The sequence below is a fragment of the Panthera tigris genome, chromosome F2 (assembly GCF_018350195.1).
Source record: "Panthera tigris isolate Pti1 chromosome F2, P.tigris_Pti1_mat1.1, whole genome shotgun sequence".
NCBI classification, from domain to species: Eukaryota; Metazoa; Chordata; class Mammalia; order Carnivora; family Felidae; genus Panthera; species Panthera tigris.
This window is the reverse complement of record NC_056676.1, coordinates 5000016-5023802: the sequence shown is the minus strand read 5'-3', so window position 1 is coordinate 5023802 and position 23787 is coordinate 5000016. Positions and strand designations below refer to the sequence as shown.

Below are 23787 nucleotides of genomic sequence, written 5' to 3'. Positions count from 1 at the left end.
AGGATTAAGTTCCTAAAGCTTATTTGAGAGGTGCAAGCCCAAAACAGTGAGGTGAGGAAAAATGCAAAGCCAGGCAAAGAAATGTATGAGACACCGCGCGTATATGACACATGACAATACTTCACATCAGCTGGAAAACAACCAGCCTGTCCACGTGCAGGGCTCTGGGCTGTCCCCACTAGGGGGGAGGAAGGGTGAGTATATTTGCTCAGCTCCCTCCTGTGTACCATTTCTCATCATTCAAGGTTTGCTCTGCAGGCGGCTCATTCCCACACCCTGGCTCTTGTCCTCTGGGCAGGTGGGAGCCAATTCCCACATTACCTGGTATTCGTGCAGGTCTGAAAGTGGAAAGGCAACTCGGCATGGGTGAGGCACCAAGTGAGAGGAGAGGGAGTCAGAGAATCTGAGCTAGGATGAGCCTGCCTGTAATCAACAACTTTCTCTTTAACTTCCTCCAGAAGATATCATCCAGGGGTGCCTGGGTAGCTTAGTCCATTGAGCACCCAATTCTTGGTTTCAGCTCAGGTTATGATCTCACCGTTCGCGGGATCGAGCCCACGTCAGGCTCCAGACTAACATCAAGGATCCTGCTTGGGATTCTCTCTCTCCCTCTCTCCTGGCTCCTCCCCCACCCTCAAAATAAATAAACTTTAAGAAAGAAAGTTTAAGGGGTGCCTGGGTAGCTCAGTCGGTTAAGCGTCCGACTTCGGCTCAGGTCATGATCTCACAGTCTGTGAGTTCGAGCCCTGTGTGGGGTTCTGTGCTGACAGCTCGGAGCCTGGAGCCTACTTCCGATTCTGTGTCTCTGTCTCTCTCTCTGTCCCTCCCCTTGCTTGCGCTCTACTTCTCTCTCTCTCAAAAAGAAATAAATGTTAAAAAAATTTTTTTTAATTAAAAAGAAAGAAGACATTATCCAAACTAAGATTTAGCACCTCCAGAATTAGTTACCTTCTTTTGTTAGGAAGTTTTAACTTTTCTTGAGCTAAAATCTGAGTCCTAACGGTCATGCTCTTACTGCTTCCACCTATGCTCCCTTCACTAAGCGCAGGCAGGAGACCAAGCACATTACTGACATCATCTCATGCATTCCTTACACAAACCCTGTGAAGTTAGTACGGTTGTCCTTAGAACAGAGATGAGGGTAATGAAGTTTAAATCAGTTTTTAATGTTTATTTTTGAGAGAGAGACAGAGAGAGAGAGAGAGAGAGAGACAGAGAGAGAGAGAGAGAGAGAGAGAGAAAGAGAAAGCAGAAGAGGGGCAGAGAGCGAGGGAGACACAGAATCCGAAGCAGCTCCAGGCTCCGAGCTGTCAGCACAGAGCCTGACGCGGGGCTGGAACCCACGTACCATGGGATCATGACCTGAGCTGAAGTCAGATGCTCAACCGACAGAGCCACCCAGGCGACCCGAGGGTAATGAAGTTTAAATACATCAACTAGCAGAGACAAGTTTCCACAACTGTCCAGGGATGAGCTGGCACATGAATCTGAGCTACCTGACTGAGCTCAGACTGAACCGTTGTGTAGACTGTCCCCTTTCACAGCCCTATTGCTCAGGATTCCTTCCCTGGATGACACAGAAGCTTATCATCTCGTCAAAATACAACCCCCTTCAATATTAGAGGTGGCTTCCACCTAAGGCCCAAGCTCTCTCCACAGCCATTCTTTATTTTTCATGATCGCCTTGGTCAAACTATGTTGGTCCTTTAAAGGTTCTTGGAGATCATCTCTTTATACAGCCATTTCCTGCCTTTAGGTACAAATGAGGAGAAAAGAAAGAGTCTTCCTCTGTTTTCTATTTTAATTTGGTCTTTCTGCGATTAATACCACACACACACACACACACACACACACACACACACACACACGCACACACACACACACCACCCCTTAAATCTTTTTCCGATGGCATCTAATACTAGAACCCGATATGGAAGAATTTACAGCTGCACTTCACAGCTTGTTTTTTTACAGCATTTAGAAGTGTTTTTGTTTTCTAGCAGAATTATTAAGTGTTACTATATTAAATTCATTTACAATGCTTCTGTTTTGTTTCCAGAAAATTCTGATCTCTCAAGGGTTGGGTAAAACTAATTGCCAAACCCCAGGAAGAGAAAATTAATGTTAGAATAATATTTTCTGTTCTGTTTTTTTATTTGAAAAGTTAGAACTTCTCGGGGTCCCAATAGTCATGGATTAAATCTCTGATAGATACAGCGTATTAAGTCATTTAAGGTAAAATTTACATTTTAGAATGGAGAAGTACAGGAAATAGGGTACAGAGCTATGCAAACTCTGCTTTGAATCCCAGCCCTGTAACTTTTACTAGACGAGTGCTGTCAGGAAAACCACTCCAATTATCTAACCTTGCTTTTGGCAAATTGAGGATAATGGTTTCTATCTGACAGGATTTGGGGGAAGACGAACATGAGATAACAACAGTTCTTGACTCAACTTTAATAGTCAGTAAACGGACTCGTATTCTTCATGATGGCTATTGTTACATACCTTCATAACCTAAAAGTAAGCAAGCTTTGTTGTCCTCAATATTACCCATTGTGAATGTTTTCATATCAAAGACATCAGATTCAACAATCAACACAGATTTTTTAGGCAAATTAATGCAAAATACTTCTGTATAGCTGCCTCTTCAAAGATGTCCCCTGGGAAATACCAACACCCCGCATATACTGTTAGGTGTTCCATGAGAAAAGTTCCAAAATTAATACATGTGGGAAACAACATGATATTCCCTCTTGAAAGTTCACATGCATAATAGCATACTAAAGGCTCAGAGATTCCTTATGGGAAACAACCTATTAAATTTGTGCTAACCCAACGTATTTTGGAAATTACTTGGCCAGGAAGTACATATCTTTTTTCATAGAACATCTAGTACTGTCTCTCTCGACGCTGGTGTCACACGGGACCGAGCTTGGGAACACTTCATGGGAACATGTGGAGTAGCAATACCCACAAGGGAGGATCCGTGGAAGCGTCGTGTGGAAATAATCGTTTGGAGTGTGCTTCCCTGATGCTAAGGAACTCTGAGTCACGACGTAATTACATGGCACTAGCACAGTTGCCTTACCCCAAGCAGTCATTTTCATGCAGATGACTGGTGCGAAATAAAACGGCACATTATGCACAAGGCAAAGAAGTGCACACCGCTATTGGCTCGGGCACTGTGAAAGCAGTCTGCTCGCTTTGGTGGTGCCCGGACGAATTTCGCTATGGTTTGTTTTTCAAAATACTGGTTTAATTTGCGAGTCTATATTTCGAACACTGGCTTGCCTTTTCAAAGCGAGCAGGCATAGCAGGACACTGCAGGAATTTTGTGAAGGCACTTCCTGCTTCCTAGCCGAGCAGTGAAGGTGCGCAGGCGAAGGCAGGGACGCGGAGCCGCGGACTTGGCAGAGGGACACGCTTTGGTGCTTACGAGCTGCTATGCCCTCTGGAAATCGGTTTCCCATTTGTGAGTCTGGAACACGATAACCTATGCAGTAGCATTTTCCATAGTGATAAGTTCTGTGTACATACAAGGTATTGGTATCAAAGTCCATACTGCTAAAAGATGGCGAAGAAAGGTCTACACGTGTGTATGAGTGAGAAGTAACAATCGTGACTACAAATTTGAGGGGATTCCTATTCCTCTTTGCTCACATTTCTAAGTGAGGATTTCTGCTCCATTCCCCCAAATCTCAGATCTATATCCGAGGACCAATTTCAGCCTTTACACGGCTCTCCACATAAAAACTGACTTATCTGAGCAGAGAGAAGTTGGCGTCTGACATCCATCAGTCCCCTGCCATCTACTGGTTATGATGTTCACTGGGACCTTGGCGCCCAGCTCCTTGCCCTCTGCCCGTGGCTTCCTGCTTTTCTTTTCTCCCAAGTGGCCTCCGGGGGCAGGATGGGACCCCAGGGGATAGGGGAAAGTGAAAGGAGCCTGCAGGGTGGGGTGGAGAATTTCAATTCAGAGATGACATTACTAGCAACCCTATTTTCTTAGGGTAGAAGGTGTGTAACTGGTTCTTCAGAGAGGAATCCAGTGACAAAGAGCGTTACTTATAAAAACCACATATCAAGTCTGTAACAAAAAAGACAGACCATATCTAGTGTTGAGGATGTCGAGAATACGGACCCCTTATATGCTGCTGTGGGAAGGTAAAATGGTGCAGTTGCTTTGTTGCTTTGGAAAAGAGTTTGGCAATTTCTAAACATGTTAAAAATGAACTTACTATGTAACCCAAAAATTCCACCACTGGAAATTCGCCCAGGAAAAATACAAGCATGCATCCACACAAAGACATGTATATAAAACTTCCTAGCATCCTTATCCATAACAGACCAAAATTGGAGACAATCCAAATGTCATGAAGAGATAAATGCATCAGGGCCCTCTGGCTGATGCAGCCAGAGAGTGTGCAACCTTGATCTTGGGGTTGAGTCCGAGCCAATGTTACGTGTAGAGATTAGTAAAAAAATTAAAGAAAAAAGAGATAAATGCATTCAAAGTGTTGTGTATTCATAGATGGAACACTATTTAGCTAACAAGCAATGAAGTACTGAGATGTGCTAAAACATGGATAAATCTCAAAAGTATTCTGCCAAATGAAAGAAACCGGATGAGAAAGGCCACATATTATGTGATCCCGTTGATATCAAATGGTCCGAACACACAAATTCATGAAATTGGAAAGCATATCTGTGGTTGCCTAAGGCTAGAGAAGGAGTGGGGATTAACTGAAAATATGCACCACGGAGTGTTTTGGAGGGATGGGAATGTTCTAAAGTCAGATATTGGTGATAATTGCACAACTCTCTATATTTTCTAAAAATCACTGACTTGTACTTATAATGGGTGAGTTTTATAAAACTCAGGCTGTTATGAACGAGCAAAGCCACATAATACGTAATAGTTTAAAAACTGGTGTGCTTAACGTAACTACTGAAATACAGGTATTTTATTTGAACATGTGCTTCCCTGGCACCTCCACCTTCTGCCCCGAGCCAGCTGTGGGTGCTGCACTCCACGATCACGCTGCCCCAGTGTCTCTGGAGCCTACAATGTTGGGTCCCAAAGGGGAACTGGGCCTGCCAGTGGAGGCGGGCACGGAAGGCAAGGATGACGGCTTCGGGGATACAGAATGTTACCATCAGCTCCATGCTGGACCAGATCAACTCCAGTCTGGACCACTTGGAGAAGAAGAACGACCACCTCCATGCCCTCCTCCAGGAGCTGCTTGAGTCCATCGGGCAGACAAGCCCTGAATTCCAGAGGCAGCTCGGGGAGGCTGCTAGTGATGCCGGTCCCTAGACTCTGGGAGCCCCAAACTGCCCCAACCCTGCCTCCCTGGGCTAGGCTCTGGCCTGGGCACTCACCATTTGGCTTAGATACCTTCTCAAGGGCTGGCCTACAGGTCCCCTGGGGGTGTGTCTGTCTGGGCCACCCTTCTGCTACTCCCTCTGGTGTGCCTGGGCCAGCCCCCAGCATCCCCTCCTGGGGTCAGGTGTGGGTCTGCAACCCACCAACCTTTGCCTGCCTGCCCCATTCCATGGCATTTCCCACTCTGCCTAGGCCTTGAGTGTCCACATCAAACAAATCTCTAATGAGAGAGAGAGAGAGAGAGAGAGAGAGAGAGAGAGAGAGACACAAAGGAGGGAGGGAAGGAAGGAAGGAAGGAAGGAAGGAAGGAAGGAAGGAAGGAAGGAAGGAAGGAAGGAAGGAACAGAGGGAGGAAGGGGAAAAGAAAAAGGGGAAGGGAAGGGAACAGACAGGAAAGGAAGGGAAAGAAAGGAAAGGAAGGGAAAGGAAAGGAAAGGAGAAGGGAAAGGAAGGGAAAAGGAAGGACAAAATCTGCTTTCAGCAATATTATAGTTCTTTGGGTGATTATTTTCCTCTGCCATTGAATGTATCTTAGTAATTACATAAGAATTTTCACATACAGTGAAAATTCTGCTACCAGTCAAATGCAGTCAGAAGGATGTATGAACTAATTTACAGGCAGTTCCCATTTGCAGGTCCATATTGTAGCACCTTCACATCTGAGCAGTAAGGCCCAGGAGTATTCCATACCCCAGAAGCTCTTGCAACATGGAGTCCTGTGAGAGTATTAAATTTGCAGAAATCCTATTTTTTTAGGATTTTCTTAATTTTGATATGAAATGGATATACACACGCTTACAACTACTCAATATAGTTTTCAGTGTATAGCACCTTGCTTTCTGAAAGACTATATATGTAAATTCTTTGGCTAATCCCTAATGCCCTTAACACCCCCTGCTAATATACTAGCTACATGAAATACTAGCTACAGGAAATATTTCATTAAAAAGCAGTTTCATATCTACAGTGCCTTGAGGAGTTGTACCTTACATTTCCCTTGACTAGTTTTTGTTTTTGTTTTTGAAATCAAGAAAATGTTTATAAAGCCCTACAGAGGGGCGCCTGGGTGGCTCAGTCGGTTGAGTGTCTGACTTCAGCTCAGGTCATGATCTCACGGTGAGTTCGAGCCCCGCGACGGGCTCTGTGCTGACCGCTCGGAGCCAGGGGCCTGCTTCAGATTGTGTGTCTCCCTCTGTCTCTGCCCCTCCTGCTCATGCTCTGTCTCTGTCTCAAAAATAAATAATAACATTAAAAAAATATTTAAAAAGCTATACAGAGACCTGATTCAGTGAACTGATAATTTATTAAACAACACTCCTGAAGTTTAAGGGCCACGCCCAGAATATTTATTTTCTCCAGGGGCCTTACTGGTAGAGTTAGGCACATTAATAATAACAGAAGCATTTTTATGTTCTCTACGCTTCAATAAAAATGATGCACCATTACTTAAATCCCATAGTTCTGCAAGACAGATGAATAGATAGTCAACACCAAACCTGGAAAGCAGTAATTTCTGTTCAACTGTTATTTTTCTCATGTTCTGTGGCTGCAAATTCTGACAGAAACGGACAATGCAGTTGCTAAAACGAGTATGAAAATGATAATGAGAATCAAGAAGTACAACACTGACAACTAATCAATTGCCAATAATTAAAACATTTTGGAACAAAGCACCATGAAAAGACAGTTTCTGTAATTACTAAAGCTGCATAGACAAAGAACACCGTGGCCAAGTAGGTGCCAGTTCTGCACCTGAAGCATTAGCAAGTCTTAAACCTCGACCCCGGGTGGTCAAACAAATGAGAAACCACCAGCAAGAGCTCCCTGCTGGCAAGGAATAGTAGTGTTCCCTAAAATCTCTTTGGGGAAATGAGGCAGAACATTTCTAGGTGCAATGAGACTTTTTAAAAGAACTTCATGCTTTTTTTTCCATACTCTGAAAGATTAAAAGCTACTCCCTGAGTTGTACATGAAAATGACTTTCCAGGGGTGCCTGGGTGGCTCAGCCGGTTAGGCGTCCGACTTTGACTCAGGTCATAACCTCACGGTACCTGGGTTCATTTGTCGGGCTCTGTGCTGACAGCTCAGAGCCTAGAGCCTGTTTCGGATTCTGTGTGTCCCCCTATCCCTGCCCCTCCCCAACTTGTGCTCTCTGTCAAAAATAAATAAGTAAATAAATAAATAAATAAGAAAATGGCTTTACACACCCAGCAAAGTTATCAGATCTGTTTAGGACTGTTTTTTTTTTGTTTTTGTTTTTTTAATGGGATATGTTTCTTTTTCTCGGTGACATAATAAGACCTAAGGAAGGCTTCCCTGCCTAGAAATCTCTGAAGCTGTTTTACATTTAAAAAGTTTTCAATTGTGGTACTATACCCAACATAAAATTTACCAAGTATGTTTACGTGCACAATTCAGTACTGTTAACCGTGTGCACTTGTGCAAGCCATTCCCCGAGTTTTTTTTATCTTGTAAAACTGAACGTGTATATTCACTGAAGTCTATACTCCTCATTTCTTTCCCCCCCATAACCCCCGGCAACACTATTCTACTTTCTGCCTCTATGAATATAACTACTCTCAGTAGCTCATTAAGCAGAATCGTACAGTGTTTGTTTTCTTGGGACTAGTTTATTTCACTTTGCACAGTATCTTCAAGGTACATCCACAATGTAGCACATGTCAGCACTTCACTCCTTTTAAGGGCTGAGTAATAGCCCTTTGTATGTATATACCACATGTTGTGTATCCATTGATCTGTCAATGGGCCTTGGGTTGCTTTCACCTCTTGATTATTACAGGTAATGCTGCTATGAACATGAGTGTATGTTCTATCTCTTTGGCATTCTGCTTTCAATTCTTTTGGATTCATATGCCCAGAAGTAAAATTGGTGGTAATTCTATTTTTAATTTTTGGAGGAACTGTCATATTGTTAATCCATAGTGCTTGTACCATTTTTACATTCCCAACAACAGTGCACAAGTTTTCTAATGTCTTCGTATCCTTATCAATACTTGCTACTTTTTTATTTTTTTTTTAGTAGTCATCTAAATGGATGTGGAATAGGGGCGCCTGGGTGGCTCAGTCGGTTGAGCGTCCGACTCTGGCTCAGGTCATGATCTCCCAGCTTGTGGGTAAGGGTCCCCGCATCGGCTCTGTGCTGACAGCTCGGAGCCTGGAGCCTGCTTCGGATTCTGTGTCTCCCTCTCTCTCTGCCCCTAACCCACTTGCATTCTGTCTCTGTCTCTGTCAAAAATAAATAAACATTGGGGTGCCTAGGTGGCTCAGTCAGTTAAGGGTCTGACTTCAGCTCAGGTCATGATTTCGCGGTCCGTGAGTTGGAGCCCCGCGTCGGGCTCTGTGCTGACAGCACAGAGCCTGGAGCCTGCTTTGGATTCTGTCTCCCTGTCTCTCTTCCCCTCCCCTGCTCACGCTCTGTCTCTCTCTGTCTCAAAAATAAATAAACATCAAAAAAATAAAAAAATAAATAAAATAAAAAAACATTAAAAAAAATTAAATGGATGTGGAATATTATGTCATTGTGGTTTTGACTTATATTTTCCTAATTAGTGATTTTGAGCATCTTGTTACATGCTTGCTGGTTTTAAAGCCTTTAAGTTGTAAAAACATGGCCAGTTTTTATATGGTCAACCATTTTGTCTCTAGATTTCCATTCATCGTGCTACTTGTTCAGCAGATTTTCTTTCTTTGGAAGCATTTTTAAGAAATCATACTTTGAAACATACATACATGTCTGCAACAAAAAGATATTTCAAACCTCTGTGCTTTTAACTGTAACCATCTTTTTTTGTTTTGTTTTTAGTTTTTTTTTAATATTTATTTTTGAGGGAGAGAGAGAGAGAGAGACAGAGCACGAGCAGGGGAGGGGCAGCGAGAAAGGGAGACAGAATCTGAAGCAGGGTCCAGGCTCTGAGTTGTCAGCACAGAGCCTGAACGGGGGGTTCGAACCCACGGACCGTAAGATCATGACCTGGGCTGAAGCAGGACGCTTAACCAACTGAGCCACCTGGGCGCCCCCTGACTATGACCATCTTAACAAACATATTTTGTAAAAAATAAAGTTACAAATAATCTTAGCCTAATGGCTAGAAGCGTGAGCAAAATTCTGTTCTCACACTTGGGTTGGTGGCTGTGTTAGTTTGCTAGCACGGCCATCACAAAGTTCTACTGAGTAGCATAAACAACAGAAATGTATGTTCTCATGATTCTGGAGGCTAGAGGTCCAAGATCAAATTTTTATCAGGGGTGACTTCTTTGGAGGCCTCTTTCCTTGGCTTGTTGATGGCCTCTTCTCCCTGGTCTTCACACGGTCTTCCTTGCGTATATGTCTGTGTCCTAATCTCTTCTTATAAAGGCACGAGTCATATGGTGTTAAGGCACACCCTAATGACCTTTCTTAAGCTTAATTATCTTTTTAAAGACCCCATCTCCAAATACAGTCACATTCTAAGGACATGGGGCTGGGATTTCAAGGTATGAATTTAGAGGGGGACACAATTTCCCCCAAACTAGCTGTAGCAGATGAAGAGAAGATAAGGCACTTCTGTCAGAGCCCAGCTGAGAGTTCAGACTCCAGATCTAGCTGGGAAGAAAGCTGTGTGGCAAAGCCTGTTATGGAAAAGTAACAATATACTACCCAAAAGGTTATCAATGGCCTTCATAGCATTGAGGGGGGTTGTGTGTAGAGAATGAAGAGTCCCTAAGGTCAAGAAAAACAGAAAAACAGAATCTGTCTTCTTGGAGTGGCAATAAGATGACCCTCAAGAGAAGAAGGAGTCAGGCTCTTTTGTATTTCTTTTTTGTTTTTTTTTTTTCTTTTTTAATTTTACATCCAGTTTAGTTAGCATATGATCCAATAATGATTTCAGGAGTAGATTCCAGTGATTCACCCCCTATGTATAACACCCAGTGCTCATCCCCACAAGTGTCTTCCTTAATGCCCCTTACCCATTTAGCCCATCGATGGCTCAACCCACAAACCCTCCAGCGACCCTCAGTTTGTTCTCTACATGTAAGAGTCTCTTCTGTTTTGTCCCCCTCCCTGTTTTTATATTATTTCTGCTTCCCTTCCCTTATGTTCATCTGTTTTCTATCTTAAATTCCACATATGAGTGAAGTCATATGATGTTTGTCTTTCTCTAATTTCATCCAGCACAATACCCTCTAGTTCCATCCACGTTGTTGCAAATGGCAAGATTTCACTCTTCTTGATTGCCGAGTAATACTCCATTGTATATAAATACCACATCTTCTTTATCCATTCATCTGTAGATAGACATTTGGGCTTTTCCCATATTTTGGGATGGTGCTGTGTGGGAAAATAGTTTCAAGAATTCCTTATACTTACATAAATGGGTTGAAAAAGCTTAAGGTGGAAAGCTGCCACCACAGGGTGAAAGTTCCCAAGGTTAGTTAGCAAGATATTGTAGTGGGATCATGAGTAACTTGTTACATCACCTGCAGGAAACTACTTTCCATCTGGCACCAATATACTTTTATCACTACTTCAAACTCCACTTGCCCTCCAGACCCTTTGCTCCTTACACACACAAGTTAATGATTACTATCTGATTGTTTTCTTCAGCACGTTCACCACATATGTAAGATCTTGAGAGCTTAACCAGTACAGAGATGCAACTCCTGTTCAGGGCTCTTGTCTTCTCCAAGACATTAGCTTCTCTCATTTTCATTTCTGCATCTGCTCTCTTACTGGACAAGAGAGAACTCCAGACTCAGAGTTTATATGAGACTCACAGCTGCCATAAACATTGGGGTGCTTGTGCCCCTTTGAAAGACACACATCTGTACCCCTTGGATAAATACCTAGGAGTGTAATTGTTGGGTCATAGGGTAGTTCTATTTTTAACTTTTTGAGGAACCTCCATAACTGTTTTCCAGAGTGGCTGCACCAGTTTGCATTCCCACCATCAGGGCAAAAGAGATCCTCTTTCTCCACATCCTCGCCAACATCTGTTGTTGCCTGAGTTGTAAATTTTAGCCATTCTGACAGGTGTGAGGTGGTATCTCATTGTGGTGTTGATTTGTATTTCCCTGATGATGAGTGATGTGGAGCATTTTTTCATGTGTCTGTCAGTCATCTAGATGTCTTCTTTGGAGAAGTGTCTATTCATGTTTTTTGCCCATTTCTTCACTGGATTATTTGTTTTTTGGGTGCTGAGTTTGATAAGTTCTTTATAGATTTTGGATATTAACCCTTTATCTGATATGTCATTTACAAATATCTTCCCCCATTCTATTGATTGCCTTTTAGTTTTGTTGATTGCTTCCTTCACTGAGCAGAAGTTTTAATTTTAATGAGGTCCCAATAGTTCATTTTTGCTTGTATTTCCCTTGCCTCTGGAAATGTGTGGAGTAAGAAGTTGCTGGGGCTGAGGTCAAAGACACTTTTGCCCGATTTCTCCTCTAGGATTTTACGTCTTACATTTAGGTCTTTCTGTCTTACATTTAGGTCTTAAACCCATTTTGAGTTTATTTTTGTGTATGGTGTAAGAAAGTGCTCCAGGTTCATTTTTCTGCATGTCGCTGTCCCGTTTTCCCAGCACCATTTGCTGAAGAGGCTGTCTTTATTCCATTGGATATTCTTTCCTGCTTTGTCAGATTAGTTGGCCATACATTTGTGGGTCCATATCTGGGTTCTCTATTCTGTTCCACTGATCTGAGTGTGTTGTTTTTGTGTCAGTACTATACTTTCTTGATGATACAGGTTTGTAATACATCTTGAAGTCTGGGATTGTGATGCCTCCAGCTTTGGTTTTCTTTTTCAGGATTACTTTGGCTATTTGGGGTCTTTTCTGGTTCCATACTCTTTTTTGTATTTCTATGGCTGTTGTTTCCTTCAACTACCAAGGACTGGCTCCTAGCCTGTTGTAGGCCCCTCTCATGGTTCTCTCTCTTCCTCAGCCTTGCATCTATACACTTTATTCTTTTTCTGTGTGTTTTACTTGGGCTGCTACCTTAGAAGGGAAGCCTTTTCCTACTTCCTTTGGGGAAGACATTAATATTTGTATTGAGGGTTAAGCTGCTCATCAGGCAAAAACATAAATGCAACCCATTACCCAAGTAACAGAATTCTTCCTTGCATCTTGTTATACATGGAATCCATTTCAGTCTTATTAAAATAAAATCCTCCATGGATTAGCTTTCTGAGCAGGCAAAACCTGTTGGAAGTTGAATTTATTTAGAGAAATATATATCCTATACATAAATATTAGGAATAAATTTAACCAAAGAGGTGAAAGATCTCGACACCAAATATTATAAGACGTTGATGAAAGAAATTGAAGAAGACACAAACAAATGGAAAGATAGTCTGTGCTCAAGAACTGGGAGAATTAATAATGTTAAAATGTCCATACTACCCAGAGCAATCTACTGATTCACTCCAATACCTCTCAGAATTCTAATGGCATCTTTTACAATCCTACAAAATTTGTGTGGAACCACTAAAGACTCCTAATAGCCAAAAGTAATCTTGAGAAAGCCAGAAGCAGCACATTTTCTAATTGCAACCTATACTACAAAGCTATAGCAATCAAAATAGTACGATATTGGCAAAAAACAGACACGAGGATCAACGGAACAGAACAGAGAGCCCAGGAGTAAACCCATGCATATATGGTTAATGAATTTTTGACAGAGGAGCCAGGAATACACAGCAGGGATAGAACAGTCTCTTCAATAAATGATGCTGGGAAAACTGGATAGTCACATGCAAAAGAATGAAACTGGAGCACTACCCTACACAAAAATCAACTCAAAATGGATTAAAGACAAATGTAAGACCTGAAATCATAAGACTCCTAGAAGAAAACATAAGATAATCTCCTGGACACTGGGGTTGGCAATCATTTTTGGATTTGACACACAAAGCAAAGGTAACACAAGCAAAAATAAACAAGAGGAACTACATCAAACTAAAAAGCTTCTGTACAGCAAAGGAAACCATCCACAAAATGAAAAGGCAGCCTATGGAACAGAAGAAAATATTAGTAAGCCATATATCCGATAAGGAGTTAGTATACAAAATATATAAGGGACTCATCCAACTCAACAGCAAAAAGCAAACAAACCAAGCAACCAACAAACAAAAAACACCAAGCAACTCAATTAAAAAGTAAGCAAAGAATTTGATTAAACATTTTCCCAAAGAAAATATACAAATGGCCAACAAGTACATGAAAAGATGCTCAACATTACTAGTCATTAGGGAAAGGCAAATCCAGACCACAATGAGGTATCACCTCATACCTGTTAGAATGGCTATTACCAAAAAGACAAAAGGTAAGTATTGCTGAGGACATGGATAAAAGGAAACACTTTGCACTACTGGGTGGGGGGTGGGGGTGGGGAATGTAAATTGGTACAGCCACTGTGAAAAACCAGTACGGAGATCCCTCAAAAAATTAGTAATTGAACTACATTAGGATCCAGCAATCTCACTTCTTGGCACACATCCAAAAGAAATGAAAACAGGATATTGAAGAGATATCTGCACTCTCATGTTTGTTGTTCACAATAAGCAAAATATAGAAACAACGTAGGTGTCCATCAGTGAATGAATAAAGAATATATATATATATATATATAGGATAGAACCACATATACACACATATATACATACACACACACACATATATATGTATATATATACATATATATACATACATATACGTGTATGTATGTATATATATGTAGGATAGAACCAGAAAAGACCCAAATAGCCAGAGGAGTGTTGAAAAAGAAAATCAAAGCCAGAGGCATCACAATCCCAGACTTCAAGATGTATTACAAAGCTGTAATCATTAAGACAGTAAGGTACTGGCACAAAAACAGACACACAGATCAATGGAACACAATACAGAACCCAGAAATGGACCCCCAAATCTATGGCCAACTAATCTCTGAGAAAGGAGAAAAGAATATCCAATGGAAAAAAGATATCCTCTTCAGCAAATGGGTTGGGAAAACTGGACAGTGACATGCAGACACATGAACCTGGACCAGTTTCTTACACCATACAGAAAAATACATTCAAAATGTATGAACGACCTAAATGTAAGACAGGAAACCATCAAGGTCCTACAGGAGAAAACAGGCAACAACCCCTTAGACCTTGGTCACAGCAACTTCTTACTCAGCATGTCTCCAGAGGCAAGGGAAATAAAAGCAAAAATGAACTACTGGGACTGCATCAAGATAAACAGCTTCTGCTCAGTGAAGGAAACAATCAACAAAACTAAAAGGCAACCAATGGAAAGGGAGAAGATATTTGCAAATGACATATTGAATAAAGGGTTAGTATCCCAAATCTATAAAGAACATATCAAACTCAATACCCAAAAAACAATAATCCGGTGAAGAAAGGGGCAGAGGACATGAATAGACACTATTCCAAAGAAGACACCCAGATGGCTCACAGACACATGAAAAGATACTCCACATCACTCGTCATCAGGGAAATACAAATCAAATCCGTGATGAGATACCACCTCACATCTGTCAGAATGGCTAAAATTAACAACTCAGTAAACAACAGGTATTGGCCAGGATGTGGAGAAAGAGGAACCCTTTTCACTGCTGGTGGGAATGCAAACTGGTGCAGCCACTCTGGAAAACAGAATGGAAGTTCCTCCAGAAGTTAAAAATAGAATTACCCTGTGACCCAGCAGTTGTACCAGTAGGTATTTATCCAAAGAATACAAAAATGCTGATTGGAAGGGGCATATGCACCCCAATGTTTACAGCAGTGCTATCAACATAGCCAAAGTATGGAAAGAACCTAAATGTTCATCAACTGATGAATGAATAAAGAATATGTATATATATATGTATATATATATATATACATATACATATATATATATATATATACACACACACACACACACACACACACACACAATGGGATATTAGTCAGCGATCAAAAAGAATGAAATCTTGCCATTTGCAACAACATGGATGGAACTAGAGTGTATTATGCTAAGCAAAATAAGTCAATCAGAGAAAGACAAATATCATGATTTCACTCACATGTAAAACAAGAAACAAAACACATGGACATAGAAAGTAAAAATAAAAGATAAAATAAAAACAGAGAGGGAGACAAACCATAAGAGACTCTTAATTATAGAGAACTGAGGGTTGCTGGAGGGGAGGTGGGTGGTGGGATGGGCTAAATGGGTGATGGGTATTAAGGGCACTTGTTGGGATGAGCACTGGGTGTTATATGTAAGTGATGGATCACTAAATTCTACTCCTAAAACCATTACTACACTGTACCTTAACTGACATGAATCTAAATTAGGAAAAAACATATACATAAAGTACAGAGTATTATATAAAAGATAGAATATTATTCAGTCACAAGACAAAGGAAATCCTGCTCTTCACAGCACCATAAATGGAGAGGGCATTATGCTAAGTGAAACAAGACAAAGACAAATACTGCATGGTATCACTTATATGTGGAATCTAAAAAAGAAATCAAAGTTATAGAAACAGCAGAAAAGTGGCCCCAGTGCTAGGGCCTGGGAAATGAGGAAAATTTGTCAGTTATACATCCATAAGCTGAAAATATACGTATATTTAATGTATGTATGTATATCTGTGTGTGTGTGTGTGTGTAATTTAAAGGCATAGGTCAGGTTGATTCTTATTTCTAAAATTAAATATGTATTTTTTGCCTACCAGGCAGTTGTGCATAAGAAGTCTAACATTCCATTTTGCCCAAATAAACAGAAGTGGAGGGATTACTGTGGGACACAAATAAATGGAAAGATAGTCCCTACTCATGAACGGAAAGAATTCATAGTGTTAAAATGTCCCTATACCCAAGCACTCTACAGATTCCACGCGGTCCCTAGCAAAATGGCAGTGCACACACACACACAGACACACACGTCTCCGACTGGCCTGAACTGACCAGGTGGAGATGAGTCACCGCTTATGTTTTATTTGGTTCCACCCCTTCCCACAGTCCATCCGAAATTGTGTGCCAGGCTCTTAACCAGAGGACTGGAGACCTAAATCCCCTGCGGGCCAGTCCTAGCCAGCCTTGACGGGCCTGTCTCCCGACTCTCCACTCCTTGAGGCCTGTGAGCGTACTCCAGGGCCCCGTGACGCTTGAGTAAACCTCTACAACCAGCAGAAGGACTCCCGCTCCCCATGCCTGGCCTGTGGCCACAAAAATGTGGGAAGTTCCAACGACGGTTTTCATGTCCCCTTTCCTTTCCTTACTGCTTGTGGCGCAGTTTCAGTCCTCAAGGGTATGTTTATCAGTGAGGATAACAATCCTAGTCTCATATTTAGACCAAAAAAGGCTAGTGAAGGGGTTCATCCGACTCAATGCAAGACCGGAGCTCTCTCCCCAGCCCTTGCTCCCCTCATTCTCCCAGGAGCAGGATCGGTCCTGGCCCTCTGGGCTCCCGCCCTCAGTGAGCTGCCTCTGGGGACTGAGGGCCCGGGGTGAGGTGGCTTTCACTGAACCACATCCTCACAGATGAGCTCTTCTTCCAACCTGGGGTCAGCACACCTTCCTTTACTGAAATTCTAGCCTGTGATTAGCAAAAGCAGTCCAAGGCAGCCATGGGGCTCGTGGGTGGCAGTGTCGCCATGGTAACACTTCCTCAGGCTGTCCGGCACCACACCGAATTTGGAGCCGGAAGTGGGAAACCCGTACTCAAGACGGTAGGTGTGAGAAAGAGCAGAGTGCAGGAGGCGGTGGGGGCCGGGCCAGCTCGGGAGCATCTCCTGGCCCCACCATGGACAACACTGTCCCTGGCGCATGTCTTCCTCCCTCAGGGGCTAAAAGGGGCACCACCTGTGCAGGCAGTTGGAGGAGGAGGGCAGTCTTGCACCCTGGGGAGTCATAGAAATGAGCTCCACAAGGAGGTGTCTGTCTGGATTAGAAATAGGGAAGTGGTCTTGCAAAAAGAAGAAAAAAAAGAAAGAAGAAAAAAAGAAAGAAAAAAGAAATAGAGAAGTGGTCTGCAAAATGGACAGAAAATGTAACTTCTTGACAAACACATTTTGTGGAGTTTTTGGGTGGTCTGATTAGCCTATGAAACATGCCAATGCTTGATTCTGAGGCCCTGGTATCACAAGGAGGGAGAGAAGGAGGGAGGAGAGGAGAAAGGATTTTAAAAGGACATGTGAGGGGCACCTGGGTGGCTCAGTCGGTTAAGCGTCCCACTTCAGCTCAGGTCATGATCTTGCAGTCCCTGGGTTCAAGCCCTACATCGGGCTCTGTGCTGACAGCTCGGAGCCTGGAGCCTGCTTCGGATTCTGTGTCTCCCTCTCTCTTTGCCCTTCCCCCACTTATGCTATGTCCCTCTCTCTGTCTCTCACTCTGTCTTGAAAATGAGTAAACCAACAAAAAAAAGAACATCGATGTCCTTAAAAGGACATGCTATTCAGAACTGTGATCTCATAGTATGCACTGTAATTAAGGGAAGGAGTCTGAAACCCAGACCTGCTTTAAATCACATTTCCCCGACTTAATCTCCAGCTTTAGGCACTATCTACTATCTCTGCCAATTTCCTTCTTTATTAAACACTCACCTCAGAAAACCTTGTCTAGCCTTTACTTTCCCCTAGCTAGTAGGTAGTCTTTATGTAACTGACAGGTTAGGAGAAAGATCTTCATAGACATATATTAGCCTTGACTGAAACCTACTTTGAAGTAGAAGTGAGCAGTATTGTCTAGTCCCATGAGGCTGGTGTTACACAACGTCAACATTTTACTTAGTCATTAATGACATTACTGAGCACCTATTATCAGATGCAATGTTCTAGATTGTGAGAATGCACCAATGAATGAGACCAATCAGGTACCTGCTCTTGTGCAGTTAACATCCTTGTGGAGGAAAGAGTCAACTGACAAGTAACCAAATGAAAAACAGTATCAACAATGATGAGTGCTATGAAATGATTAAAACAAATTTTAATGTTTATTTTGAGAGACAGAGAGGGCACACAAACAGGGGAGGGGCAGAGAGAGATGGAGACACAGAGAATTCCAAGCAAGCTCCACACTCCCAATGCAGAGCTGGATGTGGGGCTTGAACTCATGAACCATGTGATCATGACCTGAGCCAAAACCAAGAGCCAGTTGCTTAACCACCTGACCCACCCAGGCACCCTGAGTGCTATGAAATATTTTAGGGAGTGTCGTGATAGACAGTGATGTAGGGGTTACTGCATATTGGGTGACCAGGGAAGGCCCTTTGATGAGGTGATATTTGAACAGACCCTGAAAGACAGAAGCCCCAGATGCAAAGGCCTGCAGGCAGAAACGTGCTTGGGGTTTTGAAGGGCAAGAAAAGTAAGCCTGTGTAGATGGAGGTAATGAGACACCGTGGGGGACATCTGAGCAATCCTGATTGCTGTCTCCTTCTGTTACCCAGGACCCTAAAGAACCAGAGCTCATGAACAAACGTGGAGAGGTGGGGAGGGTGGGTAGAATGCAGCTCCAGGAGTGGCAGCAAAGCCAGGGAAGTGAAGAAGGAAGTACCCACCCAGGCAGGCGATCTGAGGGCAGCACAGAGCATCATGGAGCCTGGAGAATGCACATGGCACCTGAGTATTCTGCAGCAAGAGTCCAGGACGCTGGCCTCCAAGGAGAGCCTCCAATCCTCCCATCCTATGCTCCTGAATCCTGGCCTTCCTCTGCACTCAGAAGAGAGCTTAGACGTCACTTAAGCAGCATCCGTGGGTCCTAACCTGAGTTCAACTGCAATGGCAGAACCACTTTTGGTTGTGGGTTGTCTTTATTCCATTCTTTCTAGACAGTATTCTGTTCATAACATGGACAACACTGCCCATCTCTCTCTTCTCCCATTTTTTTCACTGGGTAGTATGAACACTCAATAGACAATGTTGGAATTTGTTTAAGAACTTAAAACAGGAGTGCCTGGCTAGCTCACTTGGTGGAGTGTGCGACTCTTGAGCTCAGGGTAGTGAGTTTGATCCCCACATTGGGTGTAGAGATTAGTTAAAAATAAAATCTTCAGGGATGCCTGGGTGGCTCAGTTGGTTAAGCATCCAACTCTTGACCTTGACTCAGGCCATGATTTCATGGCTTGTGGGTTGGAGTCCCACGCCGGGCTCTGTGCTGACAGCATGGAGCCTGTTTGGGATTCTCCCTCTCCCTGTCTCTCTGCCCCTCCCTTGCTCATGCTCTCTCTCTAAAAATTAAATAATCCTAAAAAAAATAACACATTTAAAAAAAGAATTTTAAACTAGAAAAAAATTGAAAAGCACTTTCTTTTTATTTATTTTATTCTTAAAAAATATTTATTTTTGAGAGACAGACAGGCAGAGCAGGAGTGGGGGAGGACAGAGAGAGCAGGAGACACAGAATCCAGAGCAGGCTCCAGGCTCCAAACTGACAGCAGAAAGCCCAATGTGGGGCTCAAATTCACAAACTGTGCGATCATGACCTGAGCTGAAGTCAGATGCTTAACCAAGTCACCCAGGCGCCCCAAAAAGCACTTTCTTTTTAAAGAAAAAATGTAATACCTTCTCCTGGTTTCTTGACCTTAGGATATGTTAAAAGCAAAAGAAAGGAATCCAAATGACTTGAAACACTATCAGGATCAGTTCCTTTTAGTAAAAGTTGATTGAACTTCTAGTTTGTAGTGGGCACTGATTATACAGTAAGTTAATAACCAAAAGGGCGAGTGAGGCAAGACTATTGCATATAAAGAAAAGTCCATTTGGAAAAAAAGTTTATTTCCTTCTAACAAACAGCAGGATGTAGGAGTCTAGAGCTTAGGAAAATATTGAGATAGAAAAATATTTCCCAGCCACAAATCCTACTGTAACTTTCTATTTAATTTTGTTTAATGTTTACCCATTTATTTTGAGAGAAAGTGAGTGAGCAGGAGAGGTAGAGTGAGGGAGAGAGAGAATCCCAAGCAGGGTCCGTGCTGTCAGGACAGAGCTGGACTTGGGGCTCAAACTCACAAACTGTGAGATCATGAGTCCAACCAAGAGTTGGACACTCAACCAACTAAGCACCCAGGCACCACACCAACTTTCTATTTAATTTTAAGTATCTTAAAGTCAATCTTCCTCCACAAATTAGGGAAGAAATACATATTCGACAAGAACTAGATGTTATGAGATTTCCACAGATTACAATCCACGCCAGGCCAATTGCCTACATGCAGGAATCCAGGTATGGCACCAGATACAAATGCTTTATTGATCTCTGTGTCAGTCCAGTTTAGGTCTTATTTTCCTCCCAGAAATTATCATGGTGGAAGGACTGACATCTGTTTTTCGTCTTCTTGATTTTAGCCATTCTGGCAGGTGTGATATCTCATTGTGGTTTTGACCTGCATTTTTGATGTTGAGTGATGTTGAGCACCTATTCATGTCTATTGGCCATCTGTAGGTCTTCTTTGGAAAAATGTCTATTAAGGTGCTCTGCTGATTTTTTAATTGAACTGTTTGTTTTCTTGGTGTTGAGTTGTAGAAGTTCTTCTTATGTTTTGGATATTAACCTCTTATCAGACGTATCATTTGCAAATATCTTCTCCTACTCAGTAGGTTGCCTTTTTGTTTTGTTGATGATTTCCTTCACCATGCAGAAGTGTGAGAGGATTTGACACTTTGAATGAGCTAATTAAAATGCAAAAGTGGAAAAGAGAGGAGTAGACTTTAAACAAAATAACACGACCCCATGAAAATACCCAAAAGTCTTACATTTGACTGATGCATCCTACGGTCATTGCACATTAAGTAAATAAGTGAACATTACAAAATAAATAAGCAAATAAACTTGGACATGGAGTCCAAAGAAGAGCCGCAAAGTTGTACGTTACACGGCTCACTCTAGTAGAGTATGAAAATGAAATGCTGAGCTGCTACTTGAACTGTCTTGGCAGGTCTCAGTGGCAGAGACGCTGCATGGGATCGGGAGTCTTGTGGAATATGGCTGTTCCCACCGTTAAAATAGTTAAAATACTTACCACGAGGAAGGAGCAAAGATCAAAGATGGCTCACACACAGGTGCTAACAGCTGCAGAGACTTTGAAGGTGCACTTTGGCCAGATTAGCTCCCTGGGCAGAAGCTCTTCTCACCTTTTAAAGAAGTCCTTTCAGGACCAATTATCAGAGCTTTCCAACATCCATAATCCTAAATAGCAATAACTGCTTGGAGACTTATCGGGGACCTCAAACTGGAGAACACTAACAACACAGAAGGCTGGAGTCCCGTTTAGTAATGGTGCATAAATCTCAGTCAGTGAAACGGGAATGACAGTAAGAATTCACTAACAGTAACCAGCTCCAAGAATGATCAATACCTTCCAAGTGCACTGACTTCTGTACACTTAAATCTGAACCTGTCCTGTGCTAAATCTACTATCATTTATGCACCATAACATGAAACTTGTAGTGCTTTAAGACAGTATTGGTGGGGACTGAAAAGTAATTTGAGCAAGGAGAAATTGCAATTCGAATATGGGTATCATAATGCTGAATAGTAACTGCTTACTAATTAAAATTGTCTTTGAAGTTATTGGCAATAAAATTTTAATAACTGTACAATATTAATATTGGATCAAATTAATTTGCTAATGAAGTTAGTATACTGAGTGACCTTATGTGAAAAAAATGTAAAAAGTTTAGTTGCAAAATATATTTATGGGAGCAAATATTTTAAGATTTTAAGAAAAAGTATGACGTTGAAGAGAAGAAAAGGTGTCTGATGGATGATTGGGTTTAACTCATTAAACTCATTCTAAAAGCTTTCCTTTAACTACTACAAGTGATGATAGTATCATCTACAGATTATGCCGGAGTCTCCCAAAGAAGTGAATTCTAGAAATGGCCTACTTAATATTAAGAACAAAAACTAGGAATCCTAGTTGTATAACCCAGCCACAGAGGATGGTAAAATTAAATGTGAGCTTTGAGATGAAAAAGTACGACCCCAAGAGTGTGAATGACTTATCAGTGGTCAAACAGGGAATCATGCTGAGTAGGGTCTTGAAAACAAATCCTCAGACAGGTGCTAGTAAACCTTCAGTGGTGCCAGACTGTCTGCAATAAATTAAATCATTCCATCTCCTCTCCATTTGGAGAAAGAGTGTCTGCTTGACAAACGGTTAGGTGAAAGCCTCGCTCTCAGGATGGACATCAGCTTAGCTCCTCTGCCAAGGTGCAGAGTTGTTTTTATGAGAACTTGCAAAGTTCATACAAAGCAGGACAAGAGATTTTTACCTTTGTTCATGAAGCTTTTCTTTATTCCATTACTTTTTAGTCTTACATAGAAAGAATATTTTGGGGAGCAGTATGCACACTTATATTTAAAAAGCATTATGATCAATGTGATCTAGATTTGAAAGTTCTCAGTTAAGATTTCACATTTATTTTTAGATTCTTTTGTAGTAGGTTATCAATAAACAAACAAAAACAATGATACACTCATATCTAGGTACATGTGGTCAGTTTGAGTGTATGAAAGATATTCATTAATAAGTTCATCCATCACCATATTTAAAAAAAAAAAAACCATCCTCCCTTTAAAATTTTCGAAGTTTTGTTTTAAAAATATGATAATATCTGGGAAGAGTCCTGACACCTTAGTTATATACTAAATGTTTTATTTCAGATTTTTACAGTTAGTAGCTTTCTGGGAAATTAGTTAGCTCATAGTGCATCTCAGTGTTTGTGATAGGAATCACATTATAATATTTTTACTCGTAACTTGTGACATTTTTTACTTCAACCGTATATCAAGTGTAGCACAGTGAGGGACAGATGTTTAAAGTAACTACACAGTGCAGCATGTGTTCACATACATCTTTCAATTTTTTTTTAATGTTTATGTATTATTGAGAGACAAAGAGAGAGCGTAAGCAGGGGAGGGTCAGAGAGAGAGGGAGACACAGAATCCGAAGCAGGCTCCAGGCTCCGAGCTGTCAGCACAGAGCCCCGTGCGGGGCTCGAACCCATGTACCGTGAGATCATGACTTGAGCCGAAGTCAGACGTTTAACCAACTGAGCCCCCCAGGCGCCACAACATTCATCTTTAAAATTGTCTTGGCTCTGTGTCTCCCTCTCTCTCTACCCCTCCCCCGTTCATGCTGTGTCTCTCTCTGTCTCAAAAATAAATAAACGTTAAAAAAAAAAATTTAAAAAAAATAAAATTGTCTTGGTTCGCAATTGGCATAAAATTTCTCTATGGATATATAAAAATAACATTATTCACCTTCAAAATACTGCATAACTTAGGATTCTAAAAGCATACTGGAGACTAAAATAGAAAATCTAAACCAGCAGAAATGCATGGACTGTATGGAGCAAGCGATATTCCAGAGAGCACTTCTTGAGGCAGCAATGAGACA

The 23787-nt window shown here is 41.8% G+C and overlaps 1 pseudogene; it reads left to right on the top strand.

The window, feature by feature from the left end:
• Positions 1–5070: 5070 nt before the first annotated feature.
• On the top strand, positions 5071–5320 carry LOC102962828 (annotated as a pseudogene).
• Positions 5321–23787: the final 18467 nt, after the last annotated feature.